We start from the raw sequence: 16,456 nt of genomic DNA, 5'->3' as shown, positions 1-16,456 counted from the left end.
GTTTATTGTAAGCGGTCTTTGGCTAGATTTTACTTCCAATGAATGTTTAACATATAAAATATGTTAAAAATTATACTGAAAGTAAAATACCATTGCCCAGGTCTAACCACGAGGAGGTAACTGCTTCTGAAGACCCGGGATGTGCATCCTGAAGATGTCCCCATCCGAATTAAGTCGAAACCATAGAAATGAAAGTCCCAAAAGGGAAATCCTTGAAATTATTATCGAGAATGAAGAGAAAGTGGAATACCAAATAACAAAATGATAAGCGAAAAGTGAAAAATGAATAGAATCGAAATATTATGGAACCTGTGAACAAATAAAATACATTAAAAATAACGGTGTAGTCCTCGTGCTGTCCTGGTGTGGTCCTCCTCCTGTGTAACCTGAAACAAAAAAACTTATACCAGTATTTGATAGTGAGGCATTAGATCAAGACAAATGTCATATGACAAAGAAAATTGAATGCTGATTGTTATGAATCTTAATCTATTAAAACAAAACTGTCGTAAAATTGATGATAAACTTACGAAATTAGAGTCGAGGAGAAATCGGAAATAAGGATTTTCTCTCGGAACCGGAAGTAAGGTTCCTCTCTGGGAACCGGAAATAAAGGTCCCTCTGGGAACCAGAAGTATGGGTCCTTCTGGGAACCAGAAATAGGGTCCTTTCTGGGAACCGAAAGAAGGGTCTCCTCTGGGAACCGGAAATAGGGGTACCTCTGGGAACCGAAAGTATAATATTTTACATGCGTACGTAAGTACACACACCAGTTTTTTATCTGTCACTCAAGTAATCCTTCAAACCTTTCCCCATCATTGGCCCTTATATCCTTACCCCTCCTCCTCCTTCTTCTTCAGTGTATTATTACATTCTAGTATTAACTTATTCTTATTTTTCTGTTGAATCTTGAATTATACAACAATCTTGATACAACACTCTAATCGAAGTAACACTCTGATATAACACAAGAGTAAATTGGTCTTTGAAAACTTGAAAATATTGTATTCTAAGTAGAAAAGAATTATTCCATACACTAATATCTTATAATATGGATCTGGAAATAGCAATTCTAACCTCAATATGGATGCTTCCACTTCAAGCATGGAGTGAGATATAACAAATTTAAAAAATCGGTGTGTGTACTGTGTACTTATGTACGCACGTAAGAAGTTATACTTCTTTTGCGTACCAAAATAAATATAGCATCAACAATCTCAAAAATAACCTCAAAAAAATAAGTTTAATCTTATTTATTTATACATGAAGAAGAAGAAGGGTTTAAATAAAATAAGAAATAAAATAAGAAATAAAAAAAGAGGAAGAAGAAGAGAAGGCAACTTCATGCCGCATACTTGAAATCGCTTTGCCGCGCGTTGTAAATACCGACAAACTTCATGGCGTCGTTTTTCCAGACGCTCGGAACAAAATCACTCCCATTACATTTTCCCCAACGCGTCAAAAGAAATATAACTTCAAAAATATTTTTTACAGGCTTTTTAACATCGTCGAATAGTGTAAAATTTGCTAAACATCTGGTCGCCAACATCAACTCCACCAATATATTGATTGTAATCTATTACTTCGGTTGGTTATAAACTCTTTTCTCCAGTATATCGTTTCCGTTTCCCTGTTTCAGCAAAATTTAAATCGTGCATAGTAGTTAGCATAATGACATCTTTCTTGTCCTTTCACTTTATAGCTGCTATCTCTTTTGTACTAAATATAACAGCTTCCCTCTTTTGTAGCAGGTGTGATTTTAATTCTGGAAGCATTCCTTTCCTATTTATTCTCGCTGTTCCACATACATATGTTTTCATATTATATATTTCTCGGTATAATGTTGGTGAACTGTACCAGTTATCAATGAATAAGCAATATCCCTTTTGCAATAATTGACTCTCTTTTAACAAATTGATTACAACATTTCTACCAGCAGATCCTGTATTAGTTTTATCTTTTCCTATATATAAATTGATATTATGTATGTATCGTGATTGTGAATTACAGAGTTTATAAAACTTGACACCGAATCTCGCGCGTTTTGTTCAAATAAATTGTATATAATGTAAACGACTTCTACATGACATAAGTGATTCATCAATTGAAATGTTTTATTTTGGACATACATGCGAATGAAAGTTTTCTTTACAATTTCAATAACTTCTCGAATTTTAGTCAGTGCGTCATAAGGATTATTTGTACTGGAAAAGTGTTAATTTTTTGAGATAGAAATAAATCGGTTACAGCTCATGATATTCTTAAAATACGGAGTTTCTATACTTTTATTTGTCGACCAATAGCTTTGAATCGTGGGCTTGGAAATTTTACTCATTAAAATATTTAAGGCAATCAATACTTTTAATTCGCCCTCTTCAAGAGGTATAAACCTTGCGTCGCTTGCACCATATTTATTTATTTCAATTATTTTTGTAATTATTCATTGTTAAAAAATATTCAAAACCTTCTTTCTCGACAGACTCAGTGTATTTACGGTTGCACCACCCGCAATTGAAAAACGATGTAAAATGTGAGTATGATTTTCGGCTTTCAACACGTACTTTTCATTTATAAAATTGTCGCACTGTTCATTTTCGCTATCATCCCTTAATGAAATCCTCCGGCAACGTTTTCTAGGACGTCGTACCTCAATACTTGAATCCGAATCAGGATACTCAAAATCCATTAGGACAACTAAATTTTAGGTTATATTATGAAATAAGATTGTTTTCCTAACTTTCATTCTTAAATTTAAATATAGATTGACAGCACCTACTCATAGCGGTAGTTTGAAAGATTTTCACAGAAAAAGTAAAACATCTTTACAATACACTAATGTAAATTGAACTGAAAGAACCTAACGCTCTCACAAGTGTTTAAACATTGTCTGTCGCAATTAAAGGATATTTTGCAACTGGTAAAAAAAAGTGACGTAGGCACGCGGAATATTCCGCGCTCGGTGAGAGCTGACAGTCGCGGCCCGCGGATTATTCCGCGCTTGGATGCAAATGGGTTAAAAACTATTGCGAAAAACGATATACGGTACACTACCTAATACGAACATAGCAAAGTACATCGTGCAACCACTAGTACAATGACAGCCGCTAATAAGAGAAAAATTTTAAACTGAACCTATGCTAGCTATTTTTTACCCATACGAGTAGCACCTGGGCACACTCCTAGATGGGAAGACAGAAAGTCTAGAGGAGAGAAACGGGAGATTAGCTCCATTAGAAGCTTAAAATCATGATCTGAAAAACATGATTAAAAACACATAAATACATAACACATAAATACATTTCTATAAAATTCATATAAGCGGACTAGGACTCTATAGGTTATTTGATTTTAACTTTTCGTTTGTAAGAAATTTTGAATTTAAATTTTTAATAAGTAAGAATTTTAAAAAAAGAAAAAGAAATATATAAATATATGTAGGAAATATTTTTAAATCCCTACAGATACTCTGACTTACTTTATTATCTTATTCTTTACTATACTACCCTTAAACCCTTACACTTTTCGTCGTAACGCTTTTTGATATACTTATAATATACTCGTAAATACTCTTCTACTCTTAGACTTCGACTCTTGAACTCTTATACTCTTTAAACCCTTAACTCTTAAATTCTTAGACTCTTAAACTCTTAATTTCGTTATACTCTTTTACTCTTCATACTCGTCAGCGCTTACAACTCCTTACTCGTTAACTTGTCAAAACTCGTCAAAAACTCTTACTCATCCCTCATTCTCTCACCTTATATCCCTTTTCTCCCTCTTTCTCTCCTCACACTCACGCTCACTCGTACCCTCTCGTTCCCTTCACGCTATGATATTACGCGCTATTTTCTTATATTTTTCTTTACCTGCCGAATATTCGATAATGATCGTTCCCGAACTTTCGAACAACAGCAAGCATCCTCTTAGCAACTATCATTTCTTGACTTATTCGACTCTTGGTGTTTTTATTTACGTTTCTTCTGATCTATGCCTTTATTCCTATCAGAGATATGTCTAAATTAATCTATGATCGTTCTCGAATATTAGACAGCTTTCTTTCTTCTATTTCAAATCCCACAGGTATTATTTTTTGGTATCTGTAGATTCGCGATCGCTGCTTTCCCACGTGGTATAAATACCTGGTTTATTATTAGGAACATATTTTCTGGATCGTTCTTTGGAATATCACGGATTTTCTTTCGCCAATATTTATTTATAAATATTGAGTATTTTTGTTTGAGTTGTTGTTTAACCTCCGATAGTGTGTCTTTCAGCATCGTAAGTTCTGGATTATCATGATATTCGAACCTCCCGTACGCCCGATTTATTCTCGTTATGAGATAGCTTTTTGTCTTCTGTATTTCTCTTATGCGTTCATTCGAGTATGCTTCCATTGAGTCTCGGTGTTTTATTTTCGATTCTGTTGAGTGTATTGCTTTTTTAATGGCCTCGTTCATCACTGCAAGATAGCTGTTTATTTCGTGGTTCGATAGGTTCCTATCTCTGGGAATCTTTATTCTACAATAGTTATTTAGAAATCTCCGAAATTTGTCCCAGTCGGTTCGTCTGTAATTTAAAGAATGTGAAATGTCCTGCTCTTCTAGAGTAAAGAGAGTATATTTTTCTTTAGAGGTCGTCATCGATACCGCGTTGTGGTCGCTATCGTAGGGTAGGCATTTCAAATTTCCGTCTTTGTCGGTGTTGTGGAACTCTAATATACATTCCGCTATACAGATATCTATGTATGAGTTTCTCTGGGAAATGAAGGAATATCCGTGCTTCTTAGACCAGCTTTATACTCTACGTCGTTCTATTGCAGCTAATTGAAGATAAAGGTTCCTCTTGCGTTGCATGTGTTATTTTTCCAGTGTTAGTTTTTCTCGTTCAAGTCGCCTGCTATTACGTAGTAGTTATTCGATGCTTCCAGTTTCAGGTATTGGAATATTTTCACGAACTCGAGATAGAATTCCTATTTGTGGTTACCTGCCGCGTAAGCCGCAATTATGTATATCGAAACGCCATCGGTGAGGTTGAGTTTTATCACAGTTGTTTCTATTATTTTCGAGTTAGTAAGTGCTTGCAGACTTAATTTGTGTACCTGATATTTCTTTTTATTGCTATAGCGGTACCCCTACCTTGAATGGAGTTTGGTTTGTCGTTCTTATGATGTCGTAGTTTAGAATGATATTTTATGGATGTTGTTAAGTTTGGTTTCACTTATGAGAATGATGTCAGGTTTGAGTGTTTTCATGAATTTAAGAAGAGTTTCTCTTCTGTAGTTTTGTATAAGCGAGTTTACATTTATGCTTACTATGTTGAGTCTTTGCTGTCGGTTTTTTATTTTCTTGTAATATCGTCTCCATGGTTATTTTGTTCGAAGATTTAAAAAAGAACGTCCACACGTCTTGAATTGTCGATGACTCTCTCTCTAAGCCAGTCAAATTGTTTTTGGAAGACCTCAATGAGAGTCTTCTTAACGTCTTCTGCTATTTTTGAAATCCTTTGTTTTTCTATTATCGGTTAGGGGTTTTGGATTACGTTTATCGCGAATGCTTCTCTGCGGCCCATTCTGTTGTTTGTCGGGTTGTTTTTTACGACTTCTGAGCATCGCAGATTAGGTCACACATAGTTATTCATTTGTATGATTTTATGTTGCCTCTTTTCTTGTTCTACTCGTTTCTTTTCTTTGACTTTGTTTAGCAATGCTAGTCTCTTCAGGCAGCCTTTGTACGATGCAGGGTGTCCATGATTATTGCACTATACACAGAAGAGGATTTCTCTATTTATCTCTTTGCCTTGCTTGTTGATTTTGCATTGACCTGGCTCGTGGTTCTCGTCTTATTTGACGCATCGTACCCATGTTACAATTGGACGCTACATGCTCGAGTCTTTGGCATTTTTGCATTTGATGATTTCGGTTTTTCGCTATTTTTCCCATCTTATGACTTGATGGTTGACATATTTCTTCTTCTTTACCCGTTTGCGCCCAGTATTGAGTATCACCGTCAATTTGTTTTCTCCACATATTCTCTCTACGTAGAATCCCTCGATTTAAGCTCTTTTTCAGAGTTGTCGTTATCGTTTTCGGGTTTTTTCCAACAACTGTTTATAGGTGTAGTTTAGTTTTTTTTCCGTAATTAGTTCTTATGTGGTTTGCCGCGGTTGTTTCTTTGTTTCGGTGTTTTGTTTTTTTATTTTGGTTTGTTGTTTTTTGGCTTCTACATCGTCCTTGAGGGTTGTGGAGCGAATCTTTACCAAGCTTTATATCTTCTTTAACCTGATTTTACGCTGCTTGACTCAGCAATTATATTTGAAGTGGGCGTGGAGCTCGCTCTCTTCTGTTCTGTTTTCTTCAGTTTTTAGTTCTCGGTCTTCAATTCATCGTTCGTTTTTTTTAGATCTCTGATGGTCTCCGAAAGATCCTCAATTTTTTTCTGCATTCTTGACAGCCGACGGTCAGTACTTCCTTCGTTTTCGCTCTGGTTTCTTCTTTGGCGGTGTCTTCGTATGTTTTTTCTCCCTGTCTATCTCTCTTTTCGGGTATTTTAGGTTTCGGATTCAAGCAACGCGTTTTTTCGCCATTGTATTTCCCTGTGTTTTCATTTCTGCCGAACTCTATTACTGCCGCCTCCTGTGTGGGAGGCTGGCATGTTAATCGCGAGTAAATATCGATAACTAGTATAATATTTTCTTTGCCATTCCTGATAATTATGTTCTTGATATAGCACTGGTCTATCCGGTTGTTGCACTTAGCGTGAAAATTCGCGTCGAACTTCTATCACGTACGCGCTCTCTGGCTCCATCCGCTCGCCTTGACGATTCGAGGAGAACTCGATGAGAACTAGTACTTTCATCGCGGTGTGGCCGCTGACGAGAATAACACATCTATTAAATGCTATTAACCATTAAATTCGTAACATCAGTATGGAAAAAAATAAAAAATACTACAGGACGCCTAATACGTACGAGTCTCAGAAAACACGAAATGGAAATTTTCGATCATGAAAAAGTTCTGACACAATTAATATGGTAGGTGAGGTGGTAAGGAATCGTTCGGTAAATGGTTTCGAATAGAAAAAAAATTATATTATCAAAATATGTTATAATTGGTTTCTTTTTGACGATCTTTTCTAATAAAAAAAAAAAAAGAAAGAAAAGTGTCAACAGCACACGGTGTTCCTAAACGGTCACACCCATCCAAGTACTAACCGTGCCCAGCGATGCTTGACTTTAGTGATCGGACGAGAACTAGTACTTTTTTACTTATACGTTTATTTCTTTCTTTTTAAAGCTACAGAGTACAGTATTGTTTTGTTTGTTCATAATAAACAAAAGATATAGTAATCATTTTTTTTTGTTTAGACATAAAGGTCGGTTACGCGGCTCGCAATGTCATGAGCAGTATATATTTCTTATTTTCTTTATTTACATAAAAAATATTAAATAGTAAACATATATTTATGTTTGCTAAAATTTTAAATTCGGTTCAAATAAATTTACTATGTTATTTGAATGTAAAAATATAGTTGCCTAATGATGTACATAGTACAAAATATGAAACCATTTTGCTGCTTTGAGACGGTATATATATTAGGTTGAGGAAAAAGAAATCCGTTATTTTTTCAATGAATGGCTTTAGTGATCGATATCTTGTAAAGTATAGATCAAGCATATTTCCGATTTATGCTCGTTGGAAAGGTGACATTGCACACTAAAAAAATTCTCTTGCTGATTCTTGTTTGGTCAATTCAGTTGTGGGTTACAGGGTGTTAAAAATGGAAGTCAACGGAGAGAAAATTCGTTACATTTTAGTTTTTCTTTGATAATGGCGAAAATGCAAGCTAAGCGGCTGAAATTGTGAATGGTGTTTATGGTCTCGATATTGTAACAGCTAATTACGTACAAAAAAAAAATAAAAAAATTCAGATCAATGGGATCCGTAAAAATTCTGACCTCTACTGTCAATAACTGGACCGTTTGAAGCTAGCGATTGACCAGAAATATCCAAAATTGGCCAACAGAGAGGTGTTGTGTTCCTTTAGGACAACGCCAGGCCACACACAGTCTATAGTAACTCGCCAGAAACTGTTAGAGCTTGGTTGGGAAGTATTAATGCATCCAATATATAGTCCGGACCTAGCACCAAGCGATTACCATGTTTTTCTTGCATTGCAAAACTTTCTCAGTGATAAGAAATTGACATTAAGAGAAGATTGCAAAAATCGATTACTAGAATTTTTCGACAATAGGGACCAAGATTTTTATGAGAGGGGTATTATGAAGCTATCTTTAAAATGGCAATAAATTATAGAACAAAACGGTCCACTTTAACCCAAATCGGAGAATGCAAAACATGTTAAATAAAGTCTTAGAGTTCACGTAATAATAATGGATTTCTTTTTCTCCAACCTAATATATTAACGCTATTTATTAACTATGTGTATATATACAGAGTGAAAAAACCATGTTTTCAAAGAAGAAATATTCTTGCTTCGAGTTAGGAGTGTGCGCGATCGTAAAAGCGTTGTGAAACTTTAAAGTGGAATATTAAAAGTAGAATTTATGATGTAAACAGATGGTCACATTTTACGGCAACTATGTAGAAAGGGAATTTATAAGTGCAAGAGACAAGATTGGTCATGATTCTAAATACCAAAACTACGAACGATTTGTGTATAAGTATTTTCAACAAATCATAAACCAAAGTCAAAAAGTTATTCAATACTAGAAGAATTCTTCTTTGGAACTAAAATTGATTTTACGCTTTTCTTAATGGGTTAGTGATAGAGTAGTTGGAATTTTCCAAAAATCGAATTTCCTTTGCATTTTCTTGTAGTATGATGTATAAAAAATATTTCCTGAAAATTTCAAGTCAATTATATGAATAGGTGCCAAATATCTGGCTATTAGTGAAGGACTCTAAAGCAGTACTGCGTCAAGATGAAAACTTTAAACTCGTTTTTCTAGAAACTATGTTTTCAAAGATGATGGCCACTGTAATTCAAAAACCACTCAATGGATTTGAATGAAACTTATATAGCTTTTTGGAAGCATAAAAAACTAGTTACTTAATCGAAGGATTGTTGTTTTTGTTGAAAACTTCGATTTTTTTTTAACAGTAAACTGTTAATATTTCTTCTTAAAAATTCGGGGGTTTTTTGTTAATTTTCAAAAACAAAAATTTTGATTAACTAATTAGATTTACTATTGAATGACAGACTGTTATTTGTTTGAACCAGTGAAAAGTTTTGATAGTCATCGCAAAGCAGTACTTGTGACACAGGGGGTCATACAAATATGGCAATAACTTCATCCGAAAATAATTTTTTTGTTTTAATTTAATGAAGTCAATTTAAAGCATTGTTATACAATAACTGTGTACTATAAGCTTTATAAAATAATTTAAATTATTGTCTGAAAAAAATTATTAAAAATACTCATTTTTTCATGACTCTGACTACATCTTAGCTCTTAACAAGTTGATTAGCAGTCTTGCAAAAAGCAAATACTATTATAAGTTTCCGAAAGTAACCAACAAGTTCGAAACTTTAAATGTTCTTACAATTATTAGCTTACGAAACTTTCCTAACTTGCAAAGGTTTATTTATTAATGTCTTCATTAAGCCATTTCTGATTATGTTTTATATATTTTTTACATTTTTTTCTAAAAATTGACATTGCTTCTATTAAGTACTAAATAATAACCCTAATTCAATCAAAATTTTATGCAGTATTTCTATATTATTGACTTCTTTCTTAATATTATATAAAATATATACTATTATATATATGTAGTTTGTATTGTGTAAATCAATATTTTTTTTTTATCGCGATCAAGTCTTGATCCGGATTAAAATAAAGTTTTTGATTAGTAGAGAGTGAATTGCTTCATCCAAGTAGAATTTTACTTAACTCGTGATGCCCGTTAGGAACAACAGATGCTCTTTATTTACAGCTGTCTTTATTTATCGTTATTTGGAAAAGATAAATTTTCCAACCCGAACATATAATATTAATTATACGCATGCCATCCGATGCATCTAGCTCCGCAATTTTTAAATCATGGTCATCTTACTTCTGGGAGACTATGAGCTAATAACCACTCACAGAAATCGGCATGTAATTTATTAAATACTAAAGACGAATAAAAACCTTCATCCTTTTTATAAGAAGCATCAATAAATAAATATATATTTTTTTTCGTAAAAAATATATTTATAAATGTTCTATTATTAATAAATTTAACTTTTTAAAGATTATTTGCTGAACTTGATATTGTAATAAGTTGTAGGTATACTGAAAAATAAATTATTTATATGCATTAAAATTTATCTTGCAGTTGATAAAAATATAATATCAATGATTATTGAGATATTTGACAAAATTATAAATATTTTTCATTATATATATATTTAGAACGTTTCAAATTTTTTTCAAATTTTTTTTATAGTAATTAAAAATATATAATAAGGGATACAGCTGTGACAAAATGCATGTCATGTAAAAATAACTAGCAAAATTTTAAGATATATAAGCACATTATTGTAAGAGAATTATCAGTGTTAATGAATTTTGCATTTGACCGTCGGCAATTAATAAGAAGCTTGCTTGTACCTTCTTTTTTCTTAACTTCCACTACCGGGTTATCGTAATCTAAGAACAATGTCTGTGATAGAGTTTAAGGACAATTGGTATAAGAGCGCAAGTTAATATGTTTCAATTATTTGAGTAGTCGCGATCAATACACAGATTGGTACGGACGTGTTTATATTTTGCTCTTAATCTCTTATCCTACTGTCTATACACATTCAATAGTTGGAATGAGGTCGTTAGACAGCCGGTAAATTTGAAATCTTTTGACTCGGTCACGTCAATGGATATAAGCCTTTCGCATATCCTTGACCAGGATATGCAAACATTCAGGCCACCGCCGTGGCAAATAGCTACTGGATCCAGTCGTCCGACTTCTCCTAATAGCAGGAAAAGACCAAGAGCAGAGGATGATAACATCAATAAAAATCATGAAATGGAAGGAGTTTTACTAACAGCAAATAGGTACGCAATTCTAAGTGAGGATTGCACGGAAGTAGATGCACCGGCTCCAGTAAATGGACAGTCACCAAAAGTGCCTCCTCCTCCTCCTCCGATATATATAGATGACGTTATTGATATTCAATCGCTGAAGAAATGTTTAGAAGAAGTCGTGCATGAAAAAAGCTACACTCTTAAGATTAGCAATAATCAGGTTCGTGTCCTGCCGGTTGATCCGGAGTCTTATAGAAGGATTGTGAGAATTTTGAAGTCATCGAACGATAATTTTCACACATATCAATTAAAACAGGAACGGTCGTTTCGGGTTGTCTTGCGCAACATTCATCATTCCGTTGATTTGAATGCCCTAAAGGACGAACTTCAAGAGCTTGGGCATGAAGTTGTAAACATAAGCAACATAAGACACAGGGTAACACATAACCCGCTATCAATGTTCTACATTGATTTGAAACAGAATCCAAATAATAACACAGTATATAACATAAACAAACTAAATAATACAATAGTCAAAATAGAACCACCCCTAAAAAAGAAAGAAATAGCTCAATGCAAAAGGTGCCAAAGGTACGGTCACACTCAGAGGTATTGCAATCGCACATACCAATGTGTCAAATGTGTAGGTCAACACGCAAAAAACACGGCTGATTGCAAAAAATCTATAGAGACTTTACCAACCTGTATTCTATGTAGCGGCCTCCATACTGCGAACTAAAAGGGATGTCCACGCTATCAAGAACAGCTTAAGAAAACATTCCCTAAACCAAGGCTCAGGGAAAATCATAATATTCAGACCAACCTACAAGCCGACCAGGTGGGGAAAAACCAACATTACACAAATCCACAGGTGTCTTATGCTCAGGCAACGAAGAGAAATAATCACCCGTCAAATAATCCAAACCTGGAGACATCCAACAACGAAAATACAAGCAATTGTACAGAATTTTCTAAAGTCTGATGAAATTGGAAAAATTTATTAAAAAACAATCCGAGCAAATAAACAACCTCATCTCATTAACAGTTATCGTAAGTAAATTGTCAACTATCGACAAAAATGAAGTCTTTAGGTATCGTGTTTTGGAATGCCAACGGTCTAATGCAACGAAAAGTTGAGTTGGAAGCTTTCTTGAAACATCAGGACATTTAAATAATTCTGGTATCTGAGACACACTTTACTGACAAAACTTATTTCAAAATTTTTGGTTTTAAGGTTTACTGCACGAATTATCCAAGTGGAAGAGCACATGGAGGTAGAGTGATTATAATTACATCTAGTCTAAAACATTACGAACTTGCATTCTATAAACAAGACTATCTTCAGGCAACAATGTAATGATTTACGATTGGCATAGCCCACTAGCTATCTCGGCAGTCTACTGCCCCCCTAAACACAATATTCAAAAATCAGAATTCGATCATTTCTTGGAAAGTCTGGGCACTAAATACATGGCAGGAGGCGATTTTAATGCTAAAAATAACCATTGGGGCAATAGAATTGTAAGCCTAAGGGGGAGAACTCTCTTAAAAAGTATTGAAACAAATAAGGAAACATGTATTAGTTCTGGAGAACCTACGTATTGGCCAACACATGTCAACAAAATCTCAGATTTGCTCGGTTTTTACATACATAAAAATATATCTCCTAGATATATACAGGTATGCTCTTCACCAGACCTTTCTTCTGACCATTCTCATATCATAACAACAATAAACACAACAATTGTTGAGAATAGCCCTCCAAGTTCCATATGCAATAACTTTACAAACTGGGATCATTTTCGGGAGACATTTAGTACTGCTACTACAGCCGCAACACCATTGGTAGCGACCGACGATGTAGACGTTGCAATAAATTACCTAACAAATAATATAATAAATGTTGCTCGAGCTTCTACACCTAGTCCTAAAAGCAAGAATAACCACGAGTACCCTGAATACATTATAAGAAAAATCCAAGAAAAACGAAAGCTGAGAAGAATTTTACAAAATAGCAGATTACCGGATGAAACAGAAATTAAATGAAGCAACGAGGATTCTAAGAAAAAATCTCATGAACTTTAAAAATGAAGGACTACAGACCTTCCTAACAAAATTAAATCACACAGCTAACAGTAACTATTCACTTTGGAAAGCAACCAGGCGATTCACACGTCCAACACAAGACATTCCGCAGATTCGACAACCACAAGATGGATGGGCCAGAAGACCGATAGATAAAGCGAATCTCCTTGCCCTTCATCTGGCTGAAGTATTCAAATCTTCCCCATCTTCTGCATCTAACGAGGAAGAAGAGATCAAGAGTTTTCTCTGCTCACCTTTCCAATTGTCACCACAAATCAGACCTTTTACCTCGACAAAGGTCAAAGAAGCAATCGCAGCTTACATGAATCCAAGAAAGGCACCAGGTCTTGATCTAATCAGCGGGAAGATGATTGAAAATTTGCCGAAGAAAGGAATCGCATCAATAGCTTCCACATTTAATGCCATTATACGTCTATTATACTTTCCTATCACCTGGAAAATAGCTGTGATAAAACTCATTCATAAACCAGGGAAAGCAGCAAGTGAAGTTACGTCCTTCCGACCAATTAGTCTTTTATCCGCTCTGTCTAAGCTACTTGAAAAAATGCTAATTATTCGCCTCCACGCTGAGCTGGACTCTAAAGTACTCCCTGATCATCAGTTCGGATTTCGAAAGCACCATGCAACAATTGAGCAAATTCAACGCATAACTAGAAAGATATCACAAGATCTAGAACGGAAAAAATACTGTTCATCCTGGACATTAGGCAAGCCTTCGACAAAGTGTGGCACACGGGACGCTTTACAAACTAAAAAAAATTCTATCATATCCTTTCTATCTGATTCTCAAGTCCTATCTCACAAACAGGAAATTTATAGTCAAATGTCAAAACCAACTCACCACAGCCTATCCAATCTTATCCGGTGTTCCACAAGGCAGTGTACTCGGGCCTTTACTGTACGCAATCTACACAGCAGATTTACCAACCTCTGACGAGATAACTACAGCTACATTTGCGGACGATACAGCTCTGTTAGCATCTGACAGCAATCCTCCAAATGCGACTGATATCTTACATCGTCATCTACATATTCTAGAAAGATGGTGCCACAAATGGCACATCAATATAAACAAAAGTAAATCGGCGCATGTGACATTTACACTGCGTAAGCGCACATGTCCTCCAGTGGCCATTAATGGGGCAGAAATACCAATGAAAGACTCGACTAAATACTTGGGAATGATACTGGATAAAAGATTGACGTGGAAACAACATATCCAATCAAAAACAATCTACTTGAAGGGAAAAGTAAGAGATGTGTATTGTCTAATCGGTAGAAAGTCTAAGTAAAGTCTCGAGAGCAAGTTTGCTATCTATAAAGCAATTCTAAAACCGGTATGGACTAATGAAATCAGACTTTGGGGTACTGCTGGTAACTCAAACATAGAAATCCTACAGAGATTCCAATCAAAAACCCAGCGTTGCATCTGCAATGCTCCCTGGTACATAAGTAATAAAAGAATCCATAAAGATATAAGAATGCCCACAGTAAAGGAAGAAATTGCAAACTTCTTCGAACGCTACATCATTCGTTTATCTTAACAGCCGAATCAGCTAGCAAATAATTTGCTGGAATCTCGAATCTAACTCGTAGGTTGGAAAGATTCTACCCTTCGGATCTTGCAATAAGATTCGGTTAACATCTGACGATGTTAATTAGTAATAGCTATATATTTACGCTCATCATTGTAATGTTTTCTATATTTACAATTTATGTCAATGTATCACGTCATCTTACATTACTCATAATTCTCGCTAAGAATAGATTGTAAATTCATATAATTATAATAAAAAAAAAATAAAAATAAAAAAATATATTTTATATCACGTATACGTTCCAGACTTCCAAATAATTTACTGATATTTTTCGTTTGTAGATTTGTTTTCTAATATACCTGGTACATTCACGTTTGTAGATTTTTTTTTTAATACTTTTGGTACATTCACGTTTTTCTAATTTCTTTTGATAAATTCTATTTCCGATACGCTATCAGACGTTTATGATACGGTGAATCTTTTTCCACTTTTATTAAAACTTCTAATTTTTTTATTGTTAAGTTTAATTTTGGAAATATTTTGTTTACATTTAAACTGTTTCTTATTATCAAATGTATGTCCCTTAATAATAGTTTCATTTTTTGCTTTACACTGTCCGACGAGGTACACTTTATATCCGAAATCGATCATGAACTACTGACAATATCACGTTTAATGGGAGTGCTAATAACTTTAGTTACCGTTTTATACTTTTAAGGATGTAAAATAAAATTCTTCGATGTACGTTAACAATGATTAAATACGATTTGACTTCATCTCTATGGAACATTATATTATATTACAAACATACGAGTTTTTATTTCCTTTTTAACACAAGTTTAAACCTTTCTCAAGTATAAATATAGATATTCATATGTAGGAGTGGTAATAACAGTAGCTTAAAAACAAAAGCGGCATAAGTGAACGATTAACGACAATGAAAAAGAAACATAAGTAAAAAATGGACAGTCGATAGGAAGAAAAAGTGTGTGTATGTGTCCATGTTAGTATGTGTATGAAAGTACGTTGTAAGATGATGAAAATCGTTCTATTTTAAATATTTTTTGTTTACAAGATATATAAGGCGACATAGGCTTGTCGCTAACTGAATATGATTGTGCCGAAGCTTCTTAAACATTCTCAAACCGGAAATAAAAAGGAAAAGATGAAGATGTCTTTCGATCGAGAAGGGTTAAGAAGGTTCGAAAAAGAAGAAAGAAGATGTATAAACTCGCGGCGGAAAAGATCGACGTGGCAATTGAGATTGTAAAGTTGTTCCTGAAGGTAGTCATCGTTTAGTAGCCATGCAGCGAGCACGTCTTATTATATATTGTATTATTATTTAATTTTTTTAAGGGGTTATACGCAGTTGCGAGGCTCGAAAAAGACGTATTTTCATGAATTTTTATAGAAACAGTTTTTATTTTTAAATAAAAGTGATGGTAATTCAAATAGAGCCAACTTTTGAGAATACAATAGCGCGTCGATTATGTAAAAATATTAATCTGCACCGCTCCTGTAGATGCTTTCCTGAACGTCCTCTAAAAAAAGACGTTTGGCGGTGATCTCCATTTTGGCGGTTTTGATTATCTGAAATAAAAAATATGGTGGATTCTTTTAAAGGATAGATTAATGCAGGTATTAAAAGGGAGGAATTTTACAAATTTTATTTTTGACAAAATGGCGTCTATTTAAAAAAAAGTTTTTGTTTTTGACTAAAATTTTCGCTCTAAATTGTTAAAAAAAAATAGTAATAAATCTTTTAAAAATTATTGCTCCCGTTAATA

The 16,456-nt window shown here is 34.2% G+C and overlaps 1 pseudogene; it reads right to left on the bottom strand.

Moving 5' to 3' along the window:
- Nucleotides 1–1,691: 1,691 nt before the first annotated feature.
- LOC122520348 lies at nt 1,692–2,686 on the bottom strand (annotated as a pseudogene).
- Between the last annotated feature and the right edge of the window lie 13,770 nt (nt 2,687–16,456).

Source organism: Polistes fuscatus, unplaced genomic scaffold (assembly GCF_010416935.1).
Source record: "Polistes fuscatus isolate 324 unplaced genomic scaffold, CU_Pfus_HIC Scaffold30, whole genome shotgun sequence".
Taxonomy (NCBI): Eukaryota; Metazoa; Arthropoda; class Insecta; order Hymenoptera; family Vespidae; genus Polistes; species Polistes fuscatus.
Note: the sequence above shows the minus strand (reverse complement) of the source record. Positions and strands in the feature narration are given on the sequence as shown.